The sequence below is a fragment of the Delphinapterus leucas genome, chromosome X, assembly GCF_059928025.1.
Source record: "Delphinapterus leucas isolate spDelLeu-1000000601 "Yukka" chromosome X, BTC_Dleu_Yukka2, whole genome shotgun sequence".
NCBI classification, from domain to species: domain Eukaryota; kingdom Metazoa; phylum Chordata; class Mammalia; order Artiodactyla; family Monodontidae; genus Delphinapterus; species Delphinapterus leucas.
In genome coordinates this window covers 3,983,634-3,993,073 of record NC_143150.1, presented here as the reverse complement: position 1 = coordinate 3,993,073, position 9,440 = coordinate 3,983,634, and the positions used below count along the sequence as shown (strand labels likewise).

The following is a 9,440-nucleotide window of genomic DNA, read 5'->3' as shown; positions in this document are numbered from 1 at the left end:
AGCTTTTGCACAGCAAAGGAAACCATAAACAAGACCAAAAGACAACCCTCAGAATGGGAGAAAATATTTCCAAATGAAGCAGCTGACAAAGGATTAATCTCCAAAATTTACAAGCAGCTCATGCAGCTCAATAACAAAAAAACAAACAACCCAATCCAAAAATGGGCAGAAGACCTAAATAGACATTTCTCCAAAGAAGATATACAGATTGCCAACAAACACATGAAAGGATGCTCAACATCATTAATCATTAGAGAAATGCAAATCAAAACTACAATGAGATATCATCTCACACCAGTCAGAATGGCCATCATCAAAAAATCTACAAACAATAAATGCTGGAGAGGGTGTGGAGAAAAGGGAACCCTCTTGCACTGTTGGTGGGAATGTAAATTGATACAGCCACTATGGAGAACAGTATGGAGGTTCCTTAAAAAACTACAAAAAGAACTACCACATGACCCAGCAATCCCACTACTGGGCATATACCCTGAGAAAACCATAATTCAGAAAGAGTCATGTACCAAAATGTTCATTGCAGCTCTATTTACAATAGCCAGGACATGGAGGCAACCTAAGTGTCCATCAACAGATGAATGGATAAAGAAGATGTGGCACATATATACAATGGAGTATTACTCAGCCATAAAAAGAAACGAAATTGATTTATTTGTAGTGAGGTGGATGGACCTAGAGTCTGTCATACAGAGTGAAGTAAGTCAGAAAGAGAAAAACAAATACCGTATGCTAACACATATATATGGAATCTAAGGGAAAAAAAAAAAGGTCATGAAGAACCTAGGGGTAAGACAGGAATAAAGACACAGACCTACTAGAGAATGGACTTGAGTATATGGGGAGGGGGAAGGGTAAGCTGTGACGAAGCGAGAGAGTGGCATGGACATATATACACTACCAAACGTAAAATACATAGCTAGTGGGAAGCAGCCGCATAGCACAGGGAGATCAGCTCGGTGCTTTGTGACCACCTAGAGGGGTGGGATAGGGAGGGTGGGAGGGAGGCAGACGCAAGAGGGAAGAGATATGGGAACATATGTATGTGTATAACTGATTCACTTTGTTATAAAGCAGAAAGTAACACACCATTTTAAAGCAATTATACTCCAATAAAGATGTCAAAAAAGAAAATCAACGTACATATTTCCTTTGAACTGTGATGTATAAAATAAAACGTAACATATTATTGCAATTAATGTAATATGGTGTTTAGGTACCCTGGGAACTTTGATACTTCTGTAATGAAAATGTGAACAAATATGAAAAATAAATTTATAAATCTTAGGATGTAACAGTTAGACTCAATGTCACCCATTTCTTCCAAAGGGGGCATTTTCCCAAGTATTCAACTGGTGAGTTCCATAAATACATTTTCAAAAATTGCATGGGACTTAGATGTGTCTCATGCCAAGTTGCTCATTTTATAAAAACATCTCAATAGATACACAAGTTGTCCTTGTGCACCCTTGAAATTCCATACTGGGAATATTTCCTTAGTATAGGAATTCCAATGTGGTGATACACCTGATGAACAGCTTTTACCTTGTTTTCGGCTTCGAAGTTATTTAGACATCAGAGGTTAAAGTCATATTAATTTATGGTTCATACTGTTTGCAAAAAGGAGAACATTACCTTACATAGATAATTCTGAAAGAGAAACATATGTAATGCACAATCATTGCAATTGCTCTTTTTTATGTTGGAAGAAAGTCTTTCCTGTTTTCTCTTTTTTAAATTTCAGATTTATTGAAGCATAATGAACATGGAAAAAATATGGAACGCTTCACAAATTTGTCCATCATCCTTGCAAAGCGCCATGCTAATCTTCTCTGTATCATTCCAATTTTGGAATATGTGCAGCTGAAGCAAGCACTCCTTGTAATAGTTCTTTAAAAGAGAAGTTTAAGTGAGAGTCCTTTATCCATAGTGCAGGCTATGCTGGGCACTCTTTTGGGAGCACCTGGGACTGAAACCAGTAAACTAGTTAAAAGTGACCTATGTAGTTACCACATTCATCTTTCCCTGGACCCTTTATAAACTTTGGGGGGCTCCCAGACTAGCATTTTTATCCCAGAGCTCATTAAATATTTATTGTTAGGTTTTCAGATTTTCCTTTCTGTCATTCCTAAGTTAAAATGTCTTTGGCCATCGAAGGTGCTTGAGGATGGGAGATAAATCAAAACAAAGACATGTTCCCAGTGATCCTAAACCTATGAAAAGCCCTGAGATGTCTTGTAATCAAGAAATCTGCTTCACTATATTTAACTCATCATTTTCCAAACGTACCCAACCAAGGAACACTTCACTTTTACTTTTGCTGCACACCTTTTAACACCGTTTGGTGCTAGTGCTCTGTGGGAGTAATGACCTCTAGGAAAGCCTTGGGTTACTTGTACTAGGCTATTTCATATATGTGAGCAATGGCATCTGGCCTTAGTATTCTGGAAATCCCCAGGAATAAGATTTGCCAGCCCTTTTCTGAGCAAGAAGACCAGCAGTTAATCGCAACTCTTAGGAAAACAGACCATGAATGTTTGCATTGATTTAGGCTCTGGCAGGTTTGGAGGTAGCAAAAACTGCTGGGCTAGCTCCAATCGGTTCAGAAACTGTCTTTCTAGGCTTAGCACTTTTTCTGCTGCTGAGATGAGGACAGAAAACGACCCAACCCCCCAAACCGAGAATGAGATTTGTTGACATGGTCCCCTCTGTTCTTAGATGCTGCTGCTCAGGGATGCGATTTGCCAGAGATCTCTCCCCTCCCCCTCTCCACTTAGTGGTTTTGAGAGGACAGGCTTTGGTAACTGAGTCCATGTCTTTGGAGAGGAGGTTCAGGGGGACCAGCATCACACCTGTGGCAAACAAAGAGGATCCCCCTCTTCCAATGAAGCCTGGAAAGTGTGTTGCTTCGGACAAGAGTTAAAGAAGAGAGTTTCAGAATATCAAGAGTTACTTGATTTTTTTTTAAAGAATCCTTTGCTGAGCCACAGAACAAATCCAATTCCATGTTTCTGAGAACCCATCTTTTTCCACTGTAGAAAAGTGAGTTTGCCTAAGGTTGGACAAATTAACTTTTTTTTTTTTAAGGAAACAGTAAAAAGTAATTTTCCCATACTGCAAAATTTTGAAATACTTGGCTTCAAGTTTCAGTGAGTTTTCTTTTCAATGAATATGATTTGCATTCTATTTAATACAGAATTTTTAAAAGTCAGCGTCTGTTTATATTGCATATAAGGTAGATCTAATGTGGACAGTTTTATACCAAATGTTTATCTTATGAGCCAGTAAAAGCTCGTAAATAAAAAACTTGAAAGTTTAACATAAGCCTTTTATTTAGTTGTGGTGTATCTTGGTCATTTTTATCAAATCTTTGAATTAGATGAGTGACTAGAATAACCTTTAGTTTCTATAAATTCTAATATAATGTGCAGTAAACTTGTACCCCCACGAGTAATAATGGAAGAGTTTTAAGGTGTTATGCAGATCTATAGAATCCAAGTCAAAGGATAAGTTATTACTCAGCTTTTGTAAGGGGCAGAGGAATTACTATATAGGAAATCTAAAAGCCCTAGACATTTTAGGGAAGGAGGCATACAGATATCGACATGAAAGTAACATGGGGATAATCTTGATTCAACTAATTATTTATGTAATCATTTTCAAATTCTAATGCTTTAACCAATATTAAAGCATGATTACTTCATTTATTCACTCATCCAAAAACAATTTTTGGGCCAAAGTGAGGAGGGGAGGTCCAAGGCAGGTGGGCAGGCAAGAAAGAGCTTCTTTATTAGCAACTCACTTTAGGAGCAGGATGGACCCTGGCAGCCTGGAGTCGGCCCCGGAAGTCCCTGCCCGAGGCCCAGCCTATCCCTACAGGCTCCAGACCCGGGGAACCAATTCCGGGGAGCTTGGAAGCTGAGTCATGCAGCATGCACCTGCGCAGTTCAGACTCCTGCATGCTGGTCTTCAGGCATCGCGGACCTCTAGGCCTGTGTGGACAGGGGCCACTCACAGCCAACAGCCCATCTTCTTGGGGTCAGCAGTTCCCTACACAGCGAAAAAAAAAGAGCTTCTCTTCTCCTGGAATTTTGGAGGCTGTACTTTAGTGCTTTACATTATTTTTATTGTTAGACAACATTATGCACATTGGTTTTCCTCAACGGATTGAAATCGAAGTTCTGTTGAAATGCAGTGGATCAAAATAGTTTTTCTTTGATAATGGTTTGCTCTCCTCTCCTCTATCGCAGTTTAGTCTACTTTCTCTGTGGTTCTAAGACTGGCAGCCTGAGCTTTCTAATAGTCAGGGAACCCTGAGCTTCACAGTGGCAGAGTTCAGGGGGTTGCATTTAAGGAAATGTATAGTTACTTTCGCCCAGGTGCACTCTTGCTACCTGTAACATCTGATTCCAGCTTCTGTGCCTCTATTTAGTCCTGTGTTCCCTCTGTGCTCCTCGTCTCTATTCCCTCCTCTCAGCTTCCAGAGCATTTTATATGAATTTAAATCTCGCCGCTTTCGACCTTGTAGTTATCTATTTACAAGTCTGATCTCTCAGCTTCATCTCTTTATACCCCAGAGTCTGCCATAGAGTTCACACTTAGAAAACTTCTATCAAATGTCAGATGAATAAATAGGATTTCACTTACACACAACTCCACAGGAAAGATGTGTTATCTGATGAGGGGAAACTTATCTTTGCTTCCAAAATTGTGTCTACTTTTTACATAAGAGCTATCTGGTAAAGAGAACCAGCATATTAGGAGGTAGAATTTTCTCCTGTGGACCTTTTCCCTTTAACATGTTCTCTCTACACTATTTCTTACAGATGAACTATCTATTATACTTTTTGAGTTTCTCATTCTTAATTTTTGGTAAATTCCTGGGTTGATTCTTTTAGAGATGAACAAATATTGGAACATGGGGACTAAGTGATGAAAGGGGGGAGAGGAAAATAATAGGGTAGAAGAGAAAAGTGTCCATGACTATGCCTGGAAAGAGAGGCAACGCACAACCAGCTTTGTTAGCTCAATTTTGCACAGTGTTAGTGAGTAGCTGAAATGGGGCAGAGTTGTGATGCGTCAAGGGTAGATAAGGACATTTTTCTATTTAAATATCTGACTCTAGGAGACGTCAGGAACTATTCTCAACAGTGTGTCCTTGGATCTTGAATGAGTCTAAGAGTCTTAGCCTTAGTTTTATGCCATGGTCCACTTGGATAATGGCAGCAACAAACACTCAAAAGGGCTCTGGGAGATCTCTTAGGTGGGAGAGAGGTGTAGCAGGGAGAGAGGTGTAGCAGGGGCTTGGGACCCATCATCTCCAAGCACTGGAGGAAGGAGAGGTGGGAGGGAATTGATGGAATGTGCTTCAAGATTCTTACCACCTACAAAGCCCAAGTGCTGCTGTGCTTCAGCCTCAATGATGTCTAGAGTCTTGAAGTACACTGGACTGTCACTCTTTGCTATAGACCAGAGATTCTCAAATACTCAAATCTTGTGTCTCACAAATCACTGTCAAGGGACTGGGCTCTCACCAGGATAGAAACCAAACTCCTCTGTTTTTCAGCAAAGGGCATTGATGTGTTTAGACAGTTTGTCAGCATATTTATGATTTTTGGTGAATTTCAAGGACATGATCAATTGCAGAAAGGCTATTGGATGTAAATGTGATTGCTACAGAACTTCAAAGTAATTTGTTGATAGGCTAGGGAACCAGAATTGGGAGAAACATGAGATGTTCGTGCTTATTCCTAGTCAGTGGGAAGCTCACAGATGGAGAATGGAGGGGAGGGTGCGAGGAGAGTAGATGGGAGACGACACGTGACATTTGCAGATGGGTAAAGTGTTGAAAGAGGGCCAGTGCTAAGTCATGGAGAGGCCATATGCTAGTGAGAGAATGCTTAGGCACTGCCACTGACTCTCAGGGTGGCCCTGAGAAAGTTAGCTAACCTCTCTGGACCCCATTTTCCTCATATATAAAATGGGTAAGATAATAATAGGGCCTGGGATGTAGTAAGTGCTTAACAAATGTCACCTAATGTTATTCCTGTGTTTAACTTTTCTGAAAAGTCTTCTATCTTCCTACAGTTATAAAGCTAAATTCAGTAAATATGGTTGAATCCGAGCCCTATCCCAAGGGAGGTTATTGCTTAAATACAAGAATAACATAATGAGAATGTTTTCATCTCCAAGGATCTCCTATAGCAAGGGGCCTGAAGACAGCTTGCTAGCAAGTCCCACCCTAGTTTCTTTGTGATTTCAAAGAGGAAGGATAGCAATATACTCTCGGTAATTAAATTGAAAAGTTTGCAGTATTTTTCACTTCTACATGGTTTTTTGTTGCTGCTGTTTTTGTTTTTGTGTTTTTTGGAATTCACAGACTGTTTTAACTTGATGAAATCCTTTTTAATAGAGGGGTTATAATTAATGGTTTAAATGCTTCCCTTTATCGACTATGAACTTTACAAGAGCAGAGACTATGTCACCCTCATCTCTGTATTCCCATGCTTGGTATTGCCAAGCCTGGCATAATGTAGGAACTCTGTGAATGCATTTTGAATAAATGCAGTCCTTTAGCTTTTCAAGTTATGGTGCTTTCCATATGTCCTAGTCCTAAGAGAATTCAGATGAAGTCTAGGGGAAATCAAAAGAAGATATAAAAGAGCTATGACAAAAATCTACTGATGCTTTATATTCATTCTCAGCTAGATTTTTAAAATGTCAATTACAAATTTCATGGATTACTAGAAAATCAAGGTTGATATACAGTGCCATAGCTAGAAATGTAGGGACCACAAAAAATATTTTTGAGTACAAACTTCCCAGAATAAGTTCTGGAGATCTGATGTACAGCAGTGTGACTACAGTTAATAATGCCGTACTTGAAGTTTGCTAAGAGAGTAGATTTTGTGTTCTCACCGCCCCCCCACACCCCAAAGATAATTATGTGAGGTGATGGATGTGTTAATTAACTTGACTGTGGTAATCATTTCATAGCCTATACATATATAAAACCATCACATTGTACATTTAAATATATACAATTTTATTTGTCAATTATACCACAGTAAAGAAAAAATAGAAATTTATTTCTGGAAAAATTACAACTCCCCTCCAAACCCCACAGTAGATCACTCTAATTGCAAAGTGAAGTCTAGCCCTGATAATAGAGGTTGAAGGATGGGTCAGGGAAGGATAGTACCAGACAGGCCATCCAGAAGCAAAACAGAAATATTATCCCCATGAATCTTCCATCATTAAAGCTCCTTTTCTCCATCTCAGGGGTTAGGGCTTCTCTAAGGATTGGTATGTAGGTTTAATACTAGGACATGCTTTGGGAATAATGAAAAACATTAAGTTATACAGGCTGATTGAATTCTACTTAAAATGTTAAAAATCTTGTTTGTCACCTGGATATCTATAGGGCTCATTTGCTAGTATTTTCATTGTCCAGCTATAGTAACTAGCAAACATACCATGCACATCAGAGCAGCAGAGACTTGGGATCAATTCTGCTTTTCCAGGAAGTGAAGTCCTCAGAGATGCCTCGTTCTTTTAGCGGAAATCAAACCGAGGCTGCACTTCCTGTTGCGTTTTGGAAATGGAGGTAGCCCTGGACAGTTTAAGATAGTTTGGAGCAGCAGTTTAAAGATGCTAGAAACTTGGAATCCATTTATCTTGTAAATGCTTCCATAGGCCATTACGCACCCTCTAACCCTTTGAAACAGTTTAAGACATGCTAGGGTTGGTAAGCCTCACACAGAATTCACTTTGGACATTGAATAGGTTGGATTTTTTCAGAAAGTATTTATTCTCTAAAATCCTAGGACTCCTAGGGACCACATCCCTTTGATTTTTGGCATTCTAAATTCCCATTTCTTCTCTTCTGTCATCTGGGTGTATGGGACCATACTCAGTCACTGCAAACTTTGCAAAGAAAAGGGAGAGCTGTTAAGGTCAAATAGTTTGTGTCAACACTCTCACGAGAGGTAACTAAGTTCTCTATATCGTATTTTGTACTTATGTACATTTAATCGGATTAAACAAATACCCAGTGCTTTGTGTGTATGGAGAACAGTTCTAGGTAGTTTAGGGTATAGAAAGCAGGGTAAGAGTCCAACTGCCCTGAGGAAGCTTACACACAGGACACAGTTTGTGTAGGGGTCTTCAAAGGAAAGACTTAGGGGAGATCTGGGAATACTTCTTAGAAACAGTGACATAAGGATGGAAGGTGGTCGAGTGTAGTTTTTAACGCCAAGGCCTGTCTCTCTGGATTCAAACCTCTGATGTACCCTTTACTAGCTGGGTGATCTTGGGCTTCCTTCCTGTGCCTCGTTTTCCTGAGAGACTGAGATGATAACATTAGAGCAGACCTCATAGAAATGTTGTGAGAATCAAATAAGTTGCTTACTGCAGAGATCAGGGCCTCTCCATCAGTCTGGGATAGCAGAGGACCCAGGGGAGGGCTTTAGGAGGAGGAACAGGATTAGTACAGAGGTGGATGCTGATCAGACGGGCCCAAATAGGGGCAGAGAAAGAAGAGAGTTATGGAAGGTAGCTTGGCAACCTTCGTGTGTAGGACTAGATTGACGATGCTGATGCTTAGGACTTTGGTCCTACAACTGGGATTTTTCTCTGCTACTATCTTGGTAAAGGTGAAGAATTTGACTTTCTACTCCTTTTAGAGAATTACTGTACAATGCATGTGGAAATTTAATTCTGGAGAACTCCTGTAGTTGCAACCAAGGGAAGGAAATATTGAGTCTGTTGATAAATGAGGAAGGGACAGGAACAAACATTAGATTACCTCCCTGCTGTTGATCAGCCAGATTCCTAGGTAGCCTTGGTATTTGGGAGGACAGGGTTGTTGAAGAGACAGTCAGTTTGACCATGGACAAATTACAGATTACTTATTGAGATTACTTAGGGATTTCATGTACAACCCAGGCAAAGGCTGGGAGACAGGCTGTAGAAGACTGCATCTGAGTGGTGGGTGGCCGGAAAGCTCAGACGTGTCCCATCTATTCGTATGTTGTCTTCTACAACAGTGGGCTTCCAAAATAGTTTAGAGAGCTTTCAGAGTAATCATCTCAGGGTTTAATAAGAGAAAGAAAGTGGGTACTGTAGCAAGACAAGGAGAGCTCATTTTCCCTGAGGTTTGAAAAGCAGTACAATGGAGATGATGAAGCAAATGTACACAGACTCATTCAAATCCCACTTCTGTCAGGTACTAGCTGTGTAACCTCAGACCAATTATTTCAACTGCAATTTTAAAACTTTTTTCCCAGTTTCATTTAGATATAATTGACACATAACATTGTATAAGTTTAAGGTGTACAACATAATTATTTGATATATGTATTATATATTGTGAAATGATGACTGCAATAAATTTAGTTACTATCCATCACCTCACATAGTTAAAA

At 39.7% G+C, this 9,440-nt stretch overlaps 1 non-coding gene across 1 annotated transcript; it reads right to left on the bottom strand.

The window, feature by feature from the left end:
• Positions 1–1,785: 1,785 nt before the first annotated feature.
• LOC115803322 (U6 spliceosomal RNA) lies at positions 1,786–1,891 on the bottom strand. The gene has a single exon (XR_004024002.1). It is a non-coding gene; the product is annotated as a U6 spliceosomal RNA (small nuclear RNA).
• Positions 1,892–9,440: the final 7,549 nt, after the last annotated feature.